The sequence below is a fragment of the Ambystoma mexicanum genome, unplaced genomic scaffold (genome assembly GCF_040938575.1).
Source record: "Ambystoma mexicanum isolate Mex_15411 unplaced genomic scaffold, UKY_AmexF1_1 Mex_scaf65, whole genome shotgun sequence".
Classification (NCBI taxonomy): Eukaryota; Metazoa; Chordata; class Amphibia; order Caudata; family Ambystomatidae; genus Ambystoma; species Ambystoma mexicanum.
This window is the reverse complement of record NW_027182483.1, coordinates 458,494-472,980: the sequence shown is the minus strand read 5'-3', so window position 1 is coordinate 472,980 and position 14,487 is coordinate 458,494. Positions and strand designations below refer to the sequence as shown.

The following is a 14,487-nucleotide window of genomic DNA, read 5'->3' as shown; positions in this document are numbered from 1 at the left end:
CACCACAACAGGGCGGGAGGCCGCGGCCCCACCAGGGCGGGAGGACGAGGCCCCACCAGGGCGGAAGGCCGAGGCCCCACCAGGGCGGAAGGCTGAGGCCCCACCAGGGCGGGAGGCCCAGGCTCTACCAGGGCGAGAAACCGAGGCCCCACCAGGGTGAGAGGCCGAGGCCGAGGCCCCGCCAGGGTGAGAGGCAGAGGCCGAGGCCCCGCCAGGGTGAGAGGCAGAGGCCGAGGCCCCGCCAGGGTGAGAGGCAGAGGCCGAGGCCCCGCCAGGGTGAGAGGCAGAGGCCGAGGCCCCGCCAGGGTGAGAGGCAGAGGCCGAGGCCCCGCCAGGGTGAGAGGCAGAGGCCGAGGCCCCGCCAGGGTGAGAGGCAGAGGCCGAGGCCCCGCCAGGGTGAGAGGCAGAGGCCGAGGCCCCGCCAGGGTGAGAGGCAGAGGCCGAGGCCCCGCCAGGGTGAGAGGCAGAGGCCGAGGCCCCGCCAGGGTGAGAGGCAGAGGCCGAGGCCCCGTCAGGGTGAGAGGCCGAGGCCCCGTCAGGGTGAGAGGCCGAGGCCCCGTCAGGGTGAGAGGCCGAGGCCCCGTCAGGGTGAGAGGCCGAGGCCCCGTCAGGGTGAGAGGCCGAGGCCCCGTCAGGGTGAGAGGCCGAGGCCCCGTCAGGGTGAGAGGCCGAGGCCCCGTCAGGGTGAGATGGCGAGAGGCCGTGGCCCCACCAGGGTGAGAGGCCGAGGCCCCGTCAGGGTGAGATGGCGAGAGGCTGTGGCCCCACCAGGGCGAGAGGCAGAGGAACCACCAGGGCGAGAGGCAGAGGAACCACCAGGGCGAGAGGCAGAGGAACCACCAGGGCGAGAGGCAGAGGAACCACCAGGGCGAGAGGCAGAGGAGGCCCCTTATGATTAGGAAGAGGGACCACAATGATAAGGATAATGTAGTCTAGAATGAGGTTATACCAAAGACTGAGAAAGAAAAATGGACATGGAAAAGAGACTAGTAAGCGGGAATAGGACACAGAATAGACACTATAAAAAGACTGGTACTATGAAAAGGGAATATGATTGAGAGGAATGCTCAACAGATTTCACCTGCTTAAAAAAAAACTCCCCACCCTATCAGTCAAAATAGAATGGACCCAAGAACTGGTTATATCCCAACTAGATTACTGCAACAGCATGTCTGTGTTTATAAGCCACCCCAAGAAAAATATCCATCTCCTACTTATGTGTCTCATGTGATTTTCGGCCTCAAACATAGGGACTAGCTTTTACTGCTTTAGATCATAAATGCTATGGATGGGGCAACAAAAAAACCCACAAAATCATTGTCTGACTCACAAGGCCTTTTGCAATGTAGCACCAAATTATATACCTACCGGATCCCTTGTTTCAGCATCTTCAGACAACTGCAACTGCAAAGTCTTAGAAAAAAAAAAGACCAGGCAAGATTAGCCTCAACCCAAGGCTTCATCACCCAAGCCTCCAATTATTCAAGACCCTTTTAAGAATGGAAAGACCCAGCAAAAACGCAAAGGCCCCTCGGCAGAACATTATTCCTGCACATCATGAACCTCCTAAATGCACCGTAAAAACCACAACTACCCATCTCATGAACAATCGCTCAATCTTACTTACCACCACAGCACTAGTCATGGAACATTTTGTGCACTTCCCCCAGCAAGAATTTTTGGGAACCCTGATTGCTTGCCGAAGCCGAGGACCCGCCAGAGCGAGAGGCAGAGGCCCCACCATGGTGAGATGGCGAGAGGCCGAGGCCCCACCAGGGTGAGATGGCGAGAGGCCGAGGCCCCACCAGGGCGAGAGAGGCAGAGGCCGAGGCCCCACCAGGGCGAGAGGCAGAGACACCCCAACAGGGCGAGAGGCCGAGGCCCCACCAGGGCGGGAGGCCGAGGCCCCACCAGGGCGGGAGGCCGAGAGGGCGAGAGGTCGAGGCCCCACCCGGGCGAGAGGCAGAGGCCGAGGCCCCACCCGGGCGAGAGGCAGAGGCCGAGGCCCCACCAGGGCGAGAGGCCAAGGCCCCACCAGGGCGAGAGGCGAAGGCCCCACCAGGGCGAGAGGCGAAGGCCCCACCAGGGCGAGAGGCCGAGGCCCCACCAGGGCGAGAGGCCGAGGCCCCACCAGGGTGAGAGGCCGAGGCCCCACCAGGGTGAGAGGCCGAGGCCCCACCAGGGCGAGAGGCGAAGGCCCCACCAGGGCGAGAGGCGAAGGCCCCACCAGGGCGAGAGGCCGAGGCCCCACCAGGGCGAGAGGCCGAGGCCCCACCAGGGCGAGAGGCCGAGGCCCCACCAGGGTGAGAGGCCGAGGCCCCACCAGGGTGAGAGGCCGAGGCCCCACCAGGGCGAGAGGCCGAGGCCCCACCAGGGTGAGATGGCGAGAGGCCGAGGCCCCACCAGGGTGAGATGGCGAGAGGCCGAGGCCCCACCAGGGTGAGATGGCGAGAGGCAGAGGCCCCAACCAGGGCGAGAGGCAGGGGCCCCAACCAGGGTGAGAGGCAGGGGCCCCAACCAGGGTGAGAGGCAGGGGCCCCAACCAGGGTGAGAGGCAGGGGCCCCAACCAGGGCGAGAGGCAGGGGCCCCAATCAGGGCGAGAGGCAGGGGCCCCAATCAGGGCGAGAGGCAGGGACCCAACCAGGGCGAGAGGCAGGGGCCCAACCAGGGCGAGAGGCAGAGGCCCCACCAGGGCGAGAGGCAGAGGCCCCACCAGTAATATATGCAAATATACAATTTGAAAGCAATGTGTTTGGCAAGCTGGAGAGTGCCATGGATGATACCGAGACTCACCCTCTGAGTCTAGAGAAAGCTATATAATGTCTAAAAGAGCAAGTTCCGCACCAAACCCATAGATCTTAAACTGCCAACAGTTTATGCCTCAAATAAATACTGGTTGTATTTTGATGATCCAATCAATATTTAATTCACATTTCGATTGAATGTTTTATGCGGCTTTATTAAACCTAATCCTCAACATATATAGGTTCTATTTCTTCCAACTGAACCAGCACAAGCAAAGAAATTGACAGTATCTGTAGATCACTTTCCTAATCTGCAACAAATACAAATTGAACAAATACAAGCTGAATAGCTTGCACTTGAATTAACTTGATATTTAGAACATCCCACCCTAATGGAAAAGAAATAAAATGTAGCCTGTGTTCCTGATAAGACTGTCTGTCATTTGAAATGCTTATGTACAACCAGTTGAGCGTTCCTAGCTTCTAAATTGGAGGAACCTCTTTCAGGCTCCCTCCAATGGCTTTCCTCACGGGCGCCCACGAGGAAAGCCCTAAATATCAAGTTTAAGGTATTCGGTGCAGATTTGATAAGTGACCTACAGATATGTCTCAATGTAGCCTGGATGAAAACCTGTTATAGGTTGAAACACTGGTTGGATTTTTCTTTGCTTGTTCAGTTAGAAATAATGGAACTTTATCTTTTGATTGTTGAGTTAGAGTGAACAAGTTTTCAAGTGTTTGGTTTAATAAAACTTCAAAACATCATTGGCATTTGAATTCAATATTGAAGGGACATCAAAATACAACCAGTATTTGAGGCATAAACTGCTACAATTCAAGAATAATGGGTTTGTTGCTGGAACTAGATCTTTTAGACTGTCTACAAGAAGGATAGGCAAGTAAGAAAGAATACGAGAAACAAAAATGGAAATGGAAAGGAGACTTAGGCACTATAAAGAGACCGGTACTACGAAAAGGGAATATGATTGAGAGGAATGTTCAACAAATTTCACCTGCTTAATATATCAGTCAAAATAGAATGGACCCAGGAACTGGCTATATCCCAACTAGATTACTGAAACAGCATGTGTGTGTTTATAAGCCACCCCAAGAAAAATATCCATATCCTACTTATGTCTCTCATGCGATCTTCTGCCTCAAACATAGGGACTAGCTCAAACATAGGGACTAGCTTTTATTGCTTTAGATCATAAATGCTATGGATGGGGCAACAAAAAATCTGAGACACCCCACCAGGGCAAGAGGCCGGGGCCACACCAGCCAGAGAGGCCGAGGCCTCGCCAGCCAAGAGGCCGAGGCCCCACCAGGGCGAGAGGCCGAGGCCCCACCAGGGCGAGAGGCCGAGGCCCCACCAGGGCGAGAGGCCGAGGCCCCACCAGGGCGAGAGGCCGAGGCCCCACCAGGGCGAGAGGCCGAGGCCCCACCAGGGCGAGAGGTCGAGGCCGAGGCCCCACCAGAGCAAGAGGTCGAGGCTCCACCAGGGCGAGAGCACAAGTCCCCACCAAGGTGAGAGGCCGAGGCCAATGCTTCACCAGGGCGAGAGGCCGAAGGCAAGGCCCAAACAGGGCGAGAGGTAGTGCCCAAGGCCCCACAAGGGCAAGAGGCACAGGCCGAGGCCCAACCAGGGCGAGAGGCAGAGGCTGAGGCCCCGCCAGGGCAAGGCGGAGAGAGGCCGAGGCCCCACCACGGTGAAACCCCCACCAGGGCGAGAGGCCGAGGCCACACCAGGGCGAGAGGCCGAGGCCACACCAGGGCGAGAGGCCGAGGCCCCACCAGGGCGAGAGAGGCAGAGGCCAAGGCCCCACCAGGGCGAGAGAGGCAGAGACCAAGGCCCCACAAGGGCAAGAGGCACAGGCCGAGGCCCAACCAGGGCGAGAGGCAAAGGCTGAGGCCCCGCCAGGGCAAGACGGAGAGAGGCCGAGGCCCCACCACGGTGAAACCCACACCAGGGCGAGAGGCCAAGGCCACACCAGGGCGAGAGGCCGAGGCCACACCAGGGCGAGAGGCGCAGAGGCCAAGGCCCCACCAACCGAGAGGCAGAGACAACCCAACAGGGGGAGAGGCCGAGGCCCCACCAGGGCAGGAGGCCGAGGCCGAGAGGGCGAGAGGTTGAGGTCCCATCAGAGCGAGAGGCCGAGGCCCCACCAGGGCGAGAGGCCGAGGCCAAGGCCCGACCAGGGCGAGAGGCCGAGGCCAAGGCCCGACCAGGGCGAGAGGCCGAGGCCAAGGCCCGACCAGGGCGAGAGGCCGAGGCCAAGGCCCGACCAGGGCGAGAGGCCGAGGCCCGACCAGGGCGAGAGGCCGAGGCCCGACCAGGGCGAGAGGCCGAGGCCAAGGCCCGACCAGGGCGAGAGGCCGAGGCCAAGGACCCACCAGGGCGAGAGGCAGAGGCCAAGGACCCACCAGGGCGAGAGGCAGAAGCCAAGGCCCCACCAGGGTGAGAGGCAGAAGCCAAGGCCCCACCAGGGTGAGAGGGGCCGATGCCCCACCAGGACGAGAGAGGCCAATGCCCAACCAGGGCGAGAGGCAGAAGCCGAGGCCCCACCAGGGCGAGAGGCAGAAGCCGAGGCCCCACCAGGGCGAGAGGCAGAAGCCGAGGCCCCACCAGGGCGAGAGGCAGAAGCCGAGGCCCCACCAGGGCGAGAGGCAGAAGCCGAGGCCCCACCAGGGCGAGAGGCAGAAGCCGAGGCCCCACCAGGGCGAGAGGCAGAAGCCGAGGCCCCACCAGGGCGAGAGGCAGAAGCCGAGGCCCCATCAGGGCGAGAGGCAGTTGCCGAGGCCCCAGCAGGGTGAGAGGCCGAGGCCCCAGCAGGGCGAGACGCAGAGGCCCCGTCAGGGTGAGTGAGAGGCCGAGGCCCCACCAGGGCGAGAGGCCGAGACCCCACCAGGGCGAGAGGCCGAGGCCCCACCAGGGCGAGAGAGGCCAATGCCCCACCAGGGCGAGAGGCAGAGGCCGAGGAACCACCAGGGCGAGAGGCAGAGGCCCCACAAGGGCGAGAGGCAGGGGCCCCACCAGGGTGAGAGGCAGGGGCCCCACCAGGGTGAGAGGCAGGGGCCCCACCAGGGTGAGAGGCAGGGGCCCCACCAGGGCAAGACGGAGAGAGGCCAAGGCCCCACCACGGTGCGACCCCAACCAGGGCGAGAGGCCGAGGCCACACCAGGGCGAGAGGCCCCGGCCCCACCAGGGTGAGAGAGGCAGAGGCCGAGGCCCCAACAGGGCGAGAGGCCGAGGCCCCGTCAGGGTGAGATGGCGAGAGGTCGAGGCCCCGTCAAGGCGAGAGGCCGAGACCCCACCAGGGCGAGAGGCAGAGGCCGAGGCCCCACCAGGGCGAGAGGCCGAGGCCCCACCAGGACAAGAGGCAGAGGCCCCACCAGGACAAGAGGCAGAGGCCCCACCAGGACAAGAGGCAGAGGCCCCACCAGGGCGAGAGGCAGAGGCCCCACCAGGGCGAGAGGCAGAGGCCGATGCCCCACCAGGGCGAGAGGCCGAGGCCCCACCAGGGAGAGAGGCCGAGGCCTCACCAGGGAGAGAGGCCGAGGCCTCACCAGGGCGAGAGGCCGAGGCCCCACCAGGGCGATAGAGGCAGAGGCCAAAGCCCCACCAGCCGAGAGGCAGACACACCCCAACAGGGCGAGAGGCCGAGGCCCCACCAGGACGAGAGGCCAAGAGGGCGAGAGGTCAAGGCCGAGGCCCCACCAGAGCGAGAGGCCGAGGCCCCACCAGGGCGAGAGGCCAAGGCTCCACCAGGGCGAGAGGCCAAGGCTCCACCAGGGCGAGAGGCCAAGGCCAATGCCTCACCAGGGCGAGAGGCAGAGGCCAAGGCCCCACCAGGGCGATAGGTAGAGGCCGAGGCCCCACCAGGGCGAGAGGCCGAGGCCCCACCAGGGTGAGATGGCGAGAGGCCGAGGCCCCACCAGGGTGAGATGGCGAGAGGCAGAGGCCCCACGAGGGCGAGAGGCAGAGGCCCAACCAGGGCGAGAGGCAGAGGCCAAGGCCCCACCAGGGCGAGAGGCAGAGGCCAAGGCCCCACCAGGGCGAGAGGCAGAGGCCAAGGCCCCACCAGGGCGAGAGGCTGAGGTCTCTCCAGCCGAGAGGCAGAGGCCAAGGCCCCACCAGGGCGAGAGGCTGAGGTCTCTCCAGCCGAGAGGCAGAGGCCGAAGCTCCACCAGGGCGAGAGGGCAAGACACCCCAACAGGGCGGGAGGCCGAGGCCCCACCAGGGCGGGAGGCCGAGGCCCCACCAATGCGAGAGGCCGAGAGGCCCAGGCCCCACCAGGGCGAGAGGGCAAGGCCCAGGCCCCACCAGAGCGAGAGGCCGAGGCCCCACCAGGGTGAGAGGCCGAGGCCCAACCAGGGCGAGAGGCCGAGGCCCAACCAGGGCGAGAGGCAGAGGCCCAACCAGGGCGAGAGGCAGAGGCCCAACCAGGGCGAGAGGCAGAGGCCCAACCAGGGTGAGATGGCGAGAGGCCGAGGCCCCACCAGGGTGAGATGGCGAGAGGCCGAGGCCCCACCAGGGTGAGATGGTGAGAGGCCGAGGCCCCACCAGGGTGAGATGGCGAGAGGCCGAGGCCCCACCAGGGCGAGAGGCAGAGGCCCAACCAGGGCGAGAGGCCGAGGCCCCACCAGGGCAAGACAGCGAGAGGCCGAGGCCCCACCACGGTGAGACCCCCACCACAGCGAAAGGCTGAGGCCACACCAGCCGAGAGGCAGAGACAACCCAACAGGGCGAGAGGACAAGGCCCCACCAGGGCGAGAGGCCGAGGCCTACCAGGGCGGGAGGCTGAGGCCCCACCAGGACGAGAGGCCTAGAGGGTGAGAGGTCGATGCCCCACCAGGACGAGAGGCCTAGAGGGTGAGAGGTCGAGGCCCCACCACAGCGAGAGGCCGAGGTTCAACCAGGGCGAGAGGCCGAGGCCCCACCAGGGCGAGAGGCCGAGGCCAAGGCCCGACCAGGGCGAGAGGCTGAGGCCAATGCCTCACCAGGACGAGAGGCTGAGGCCAATGCCTCACCAGGACGAGAGGTAGAGGCCAAGGCCCCACCAGGGCGAGAGGGGCCGATGCCCAACCAGGGCAAGAGAGGCCGATGCCCAACCAGGGCGAGAGAGGCCGATGCCCAACCAGGGCGAGAGAGGCCGATGCCCAACCAGGGCGAGAGAGGCCGATGCCCAACCAGGGCGAGAGAGGCCGATGCCCAACCAGGGCGAGAGAGGCCGATGCCCAACCAGGGCGAGAAAGGCCGATGCCCAACACCAGGGCGAGAAAGGCCAATGCCCAACACCAGGGCGAGAAAGGCCAATGCCCAACACCAGGGCGAGAAAGGCCAATGCCCCACTAGGGCGAGAGGCAGAAGCCGAGGCCCCACCAGGGCGAGAGGCAGAAGCCGAGGCCCCACCAGGGCGAGAGGCAGAAGCCGAGGCCCCAACAGGGCGAGAGGCAGAGGCTGAGGCCCCAGCAGGGTGAGAAGCAGAGGCCGAGGCCACACCAGGGCGAGAGGCCGAGGCCCCGTCAGGGTGAGATGGCGAGAGGTCGAGGCCCCACCAGGGCGAGAGGCCGAGACCCCACCAAAGCGAGAGGCCGAGACCCCACCAAAGCGAGAGGCCGAGGCCCCACCAGGGCGAGAGGCCGAGGCCCCACCAGGGCGAGAGGCAGAGGCCCCACCAGGGCGAGAGGCAGAGGCCCCACCAGGGCGAGAGGCAGAGGCCCCACCAGGGCGAGAGAGGCCCCACCAGGGCGAGAGGCCGAGGCCCCACCAGGACGAGAGGCCGAGGCCCCACCAGGACGAGAGGCCGAGGCCCCACCAGGGTGAGATGGCGAGAGGCCGAGGCCCCACCAGGGCGAGAGGCAGAGGCCGAGGCAGAGGGACCACCAGGGCAAGAGGCAGAGGCCGAGGCCCCACCAGGGCGAGAGGCATAGGCCCAACCAGGGTGAGAAGCAGATGCCGAGGCCCCACCAGAGCAAGAGGCAGTGGCCCCACCAGGGCAAGAGGCAGTGGCCCCACCACGGCAAGAGGCAGAGGCCCCTCCACGGCAAGAGGCAGAGGTGGATGCCCCACCAGGGCGTGAGGCCGAGGCCCGACCAGGGCAAGAGGACGGGAGGCCGGGGCCCCACCAGGACAGGAGGCCGAGGCCCCACCAGGACGGGAGGCCGAGGCCCCACTAGGACGAGAGGTCGAGGCATCACCAGGGCGAGAGGCCAAGGCCCCACCAGGGCGAGAGGCCAAGGCCCCACCAGGGCAAGAGAGGCCAATGCCCCACCAGGGCAAGAGAGGCAGAGGCCACACCAGCCGAGAGGCAGAGACAACCCAACAGGGCGAGAGGCCAAGGCCCCACCAGGGCGAGAGGCCGAGGCCTACCAGGGCGGGAGGCTGAGGCCCCACCAGGACGAGAGGCCTAGAGGGTGAGAGGTCGATGCCCCACCAGGACGAGAGGCCTAGAGGGTGAGAGGTCAAGGCCCCACCACAGCGAGAGGCCGAGGTTCAACCAGGGCGAGAGGCCGAGGCCCCACCAGGGCGAGAGGCCGAGGCCAAGGCCCGACCAGGGCGAGAGGCTGAGGCCAATGCCTCACCAGGACGAGAGGTAGAGGCCATTGCCTCACCAGGACGAGAGGTAGAGGCCATTGCCTCACCAGGACGAGAGGTAGAGGCCAAGGCCCCACCAGGGCGAGAGGGGCCGATGCCCAACCAGGGCGAGAGAGGCCGATGCCCAACCAGGGCAAGAGAGGCCGATGCCCAACCAGGGCAAGAGAGGCCGATGCCCAACCAGGGCGAGAAAGGCCGATGCCCAACCAGGGCGAGAAAGGCCGATGCCCAACCAGGGCGAGAAAGGCCGATGCCCAACCAGGGCGAGAAAGGCCGATGCCCAACACCAGGGCGAGAAAGGCCAATGCCCAACACCAGGGCGAGAAAGGCCAATGCCCCACTAGGGCGAGAGGCAGAAGCCGAGGCCCCACCAGGGCGAGAGGCAGAAGCCGAGGCCCCAACAGGGCGAGAGGCAGAAGCCGAGGCCCCAACAGGGCGAGAGGCAGAAGCCGAGGCCCCAACAGGGCGAGAGGCAGAAGCCGAGGCCCCAACAGGGCGAGAGGCAGAAGCCGAGGCCCCAACAGGGCGAGAGGCAGAAGCCGAGGCCCCAACAGGGCGAGAGGCAGAGGCCGAGGTCCCACCAGGGTGAGAGGCAGAGGCTGAGGCCCCAGCAGGGTGAGAAGCAGAGGCCGAGGCCACACCAGGGCGAGAGGCCGAGGCCCCGTCAGGGTGAGATGGCGAGAGGTCGAGGCCCCACCAGGGCGAGAGGCCGAGACCCCACCAAAGCGAGAGGCCGAGACCCCACCAAAGCGAGAGGCCGAGGCCCCACCAGGGCGAGAGGCCGAGGCCCCACCAGGGCGAGAGGCCGAGGCCCCACCAGGGCGAGAGGCAGAGGCCCCACCAGGGCGAGAGGCCGAGGCCCCACCAGGGCGAGAGGCCGAGGCCCCACCAGGGCGAGAGGCCGAGGCCCCACCAGGACGAGAGGCCGAGGCCCCACCAGGGTGAGATGGCGAGAGGCCGAGGCCCCACCAGGGCGAGAGGCAGAGGCCGAGGCAGAGGGACCACCAGGGCAAGAGGCAGAGGCCGAGGCCCCACCAGGGCGAGAGGCATAGGCCCAACCAGGGTGAGAAGCAGATGCCGAGGCCCCACCAGAGCAAGAGGCAGTGGCCCCACCAGAGCAAGAGGCAGTGGCCCCACCAGGGCAAGAGGCAGAGGCCCCTCCACGGCAAGAGGCAGAGGTGGATGCCCCACCAGGGCGTGAGGCCGAGGCCCGACCAGGGCAAGAGGACGGGAGGCCGGGGCCCCACCAGGACGGGAGGCCGAGGCCCCACCAGGACGGGAGGCCGAGGCCCCACTAGGACGAGAGGTCGAGGCCCCACCAGAGCGAGAGGCCGAGGCATCACCAGGGCAAGAGAGGCCAAGGCATCACCAGGGCAAGAGAGGCCAATGCCCCACCAGGGCAAGAGAGGCAGAGGCCCCACCAGGGCAAGAGAGGCAGAGGCCCCACCAGGGCAAGAGAGGCAGAGGCCCCACCAGGGCAAGAGAGGCAGAGGCCCCACCAGGGCAAGAGAGGCAGAGGCCCCACCAGGGCAAGAGAGGCAGAGGCCCCACCAGGGTGAGATGCAGAGGCCGAGGCCCGACCAGGGCCAGTGGCAAAGGTTCCACCAGGGCGAGAGGCAGAGGGTCAAGGCTCCACTACGGCGAGAGAGGCCAAGGCCCCACCAAGGAGAGAGGCAGAAGCCGAGGCCCCACCAGGGTGAGAGGCAGAAGCCGAGGCCCCACCAGGGCGAGAGGCAGAAGCCGAGGCCCCACCAGGGCGAGAGGCAGAAGCCGAGGCCCCACCAGGGCGAGAGGCAGAAGCCGAGGCCCCACCAGGGTGAGATGGCGAGAGGCCGAGGCCACACCAGGGCGAGAGGCAGAGGTCCCACCAGGGCGAGAGCCAGGGGCCCCACCAGGGCGAGAGCCAGGGGCCCCACCAGGGCGAGAGCCAGGGGCCCCACCAGGGCGAGAGCCAGGGGCCCCACCAGGGCGAGAGCCAGGGGCCCCACCAGGGCGAGAGCCAGGGGCCCCACCAGGGCGAGAGGCAGGGGCCCCACCAGTAATATATGCAAATATATAATTTGAAAGCAATGTGTTTGGCAAGCTGGAGAGTACCATGGCTGATACCAAGACTCACCCTCTGAGTCTAGAGAAAGCTATATAATGTCTAAAAGATCCAGTTCCAGCACCAAACCCATAGGTCTTAAACTGCCAGCAGTTTATGCCTCAAATAAATACTGGTTGTATTTTGATGACCCAATCAATATTTAATTCACATTTCGATTGAATGTTTTATGCGGCTTTATTAAACCTAATCCTCAACATACATAGGTTCTATTTCTTCCACCTGAACAAGTACAAGTAAAGAAATTGACAGTATCTGTAGATCACTTTCCTAATCTGCAACAAATACAAGTTGAATAGCTTGCACTTGAATTAACTTGATATTTAGAACATCCCACCCTAATGGAAAAGAAATAAAATGTAGCCTGTGTTCCTGATAAGACTGTCATTTGAATTGCTTATGTACAACCAGTGGAGTGTTCCTAGCTTCTAAATTGGAGGAACCTCTTTCAAGCTCCCTCCAATGGCTTTCCTCACGGGCGCCCACGAGGAAAGCCCTAAATATCAAGTTCAAGCTATTCCGTGCAGATTAGGAAAGTGATCTACAGATATGTCTCAATGTAGCCTGGATGAAAACCTGTTATAGGTTGAAACACTGGTTGGCTTTTTCTTTTCTTGTTCAGTTAGAAAGAATGGAACTTTATCTTTTGTATGTTGAGTTAGAGTGAACAATCTGTTTTAAGTGGTTGGTTTAATAAAACCTCAAAACATTATTGGCATTTGAATTCAATATTGAAGGGACATCAAAATGCAACTAGTATTTGAGGCATAAACTGCTGCAATTCAAGACTTATAGGTTTGGTGCTGGAACTAGGTCTTTTAGACTGTCTACAAGAAGGATAGGCAAGGAAGAAAGAATACGAGAAACAAAAATGGACATGGAAAGGAGACTAGGAAGCAGGAATAGGACACAGAATAGGCACTATAAAGAGACTGGTACTATGAAAAGGGAATATAATTAAGAGGAATGTTCAACAAATTTCACCTGCTTAATATATCAGTCAAAATAGAATGGACCCAGGAACTGGCTATATCCCAACTAGATTACTGCAACAGCATGTGTGTGTTTATAAACCACCCCAAGGAAAATATCCATATCCTACTTATGTCTCTCATGCGATCTTCTGCCTCAAACGTAGGGAGTAGCTTTTTTTACTTTAGATCATAAATGCTATGGATGGGGCAACAAAAAATCTGAGACACCCTACCAGGGCGAGAGGGCGAGAGGTCGAGGCCGAGGCCCCACCAGAGCGAAAGGTCGAGGCTCCACCAGGGCGAGAGGCCAAGGCCCCACCAGGGCGAGAGGCCGAGGCCAAGGCCCGACCAGGGCGAGAGGCCGAGGCCAAGGCCCGACCAGGGCGAGAGGCCGAGGCCAAGGCCCGACCAGGGCGAGAGGCCGAGGCCCGACCAGGGCGAGAGGTAGAGGCCAAGGCCCCACAAGGGCGAGAGATAGAGGCCAAGGCCCCACCAGAGCGAAAGGTCGAGGCCCCAACAGGGCGAGAGGCCAAGGCCCCACCACGGTGAGACCCCCACCAGGGCGAGAGGCCGAGGCCACACCAGGGCGAGAGGCAGAGACCCCACCAGGGTGAGCGAGGCAGAGGCCGAGGCCCCACCAGCCGAGAGGCAGATGCACCCCAAGAGGGCGAGAGGCAGAGGCCATACCAGGGCGAGAGGCCGAGGCCCCGCCAGCCTAGAGGCCGAGACACCCCAACAGGGCGAGAGGCCGAGGCCCCACCAGGGCAAGACGGCGAGAGGCCGAGGCCCCACCAGGGCAAGACGGCGAGAGGCCGAGGCCCCACCAGGGCAAGACGGCGAGAGGCCGAGGCCCCACCAGGGCGAGAGGCCGAGGCCACACCAGCCGAGAGGCAGAGACACCCCACCAGAGCGAGAGGCCGAGGCCAAGGCCCCACCAGGGCGAGAGGGGCCGATGCCTCACCAGGGCGAGAGGCTGATGCCCAACCAGGGCGAGAGAGGCTGATGCCCCACTAGGTCGAGAGGCAGAAGCCGAGGCCCCACCAGGGCGAGAGGCAGAAGCCGAGGCCCCACCAGGGCGAGAGGCAGAAGCCGAGGCCCCACCAGGGCGAGAGGGCGAGGGGCCGAGGCCCCACCAGGGCGAGAGGGCGAGGGGCCGAGGCCCCACCAGGGTGAGAGGGCGAGAGGCCGAGGCCCCACCAGGGTGAGAGGGCGAGAGGCCGAGGCCCCACCAGGGTGAGAGGGCGAGAGGCCGAGGCCCCACCAGGGCAAGAGAGGCCGAGGCCCCACCAGGGCAAGAGAGGCCGAGGCCCCACCAGGGCAAGAGAGGCCGAGGCCCCACCAGGGCAAGGGAGGCAGAGGCCCCACCAGGGCAAGAGAGGCAGAGGCCCCACCAGGGCAAGAGAGGCAGAGGCCCCACCAGGGCAAGAGAGGCAGAGGCCCCACCAGTTATATCCAAACTAGATTACTGCAACAGCATGTGTGTGTTTATAAGCCACCCCAAGAAAAATCTCCATCTCCTACTTATGTGTCTCATGCGATCTTCGGCCTCACACATAGGGACTAGAGTTTACTGCTTTAGATCATAAATGCTATGGATGGGGCAACTAAAAAATCCTCAAAATCATCGTCTGACTCACAAGGCCTTTTGCAGTGTAGCACCAAATTATATACCTACCAGATCCCTTGGTTCAGCATCTTCAAACAACTGCAACTGCACAGTCCTAGGAAAAAAAGGACCAGGCAAGATTAGTCTCAGCCCAAGGCTTCATCACCCACGGCTCTAATTATTCAAGACCCTGAAAGAATGGAAAGACCCAGCAAAAAAGCAAAGGCCCCTTGGCTGAACATTATTCCGTGTGGGGGGGGGGGAGGCAGAGGCCCAGGGGAGGGGGCAAGCGACAGAGGCCCCAGAGGGGGAGCGGCAGAGGCCAAGGGCGAGTGGCAGGGGCCCGGGGGGGGGGGGGTGGGCTGGTGAGGGGATTTGGGGGTGACGCAGACAGAGACCCCTGGGGAGAGGGGGGGTAAGAAGCACAGAGCCCAGGTGGGAGGAGGCAAGAGGCAGAGAC

The 14,487-nt window shown here is 63.4% G+C and overlaps 1 long non-coding RNA gene across 1 annotated transcript in view; it reads right to left on the bottom strand.

Annotated features, from left to right (window-relative positions):
• LOC138562545 (uncharacterized) overlaps positions 1–14,143 on the bottom strand; it is a 28,679-nt gene extending 14,536 nt beyond the window's left edge. Inside the window, exons 1-2 of the long non-coding RNA XR_011299346.1 lie at positions 14,097–14,143; positions 1,369–1,413 (exon numbers count right to left, since the gene is read on the bottom strand). This is a non-coding gene — a long non-coding RNA (uncharacterized lncRNA). The remainder of the gene's footprint in view (positions 1–1,368; positions 1,414–14,096) is intronic.
• Between the last annotated feature and the right edge of the window lie 344 nt (positions 14,144–14,487).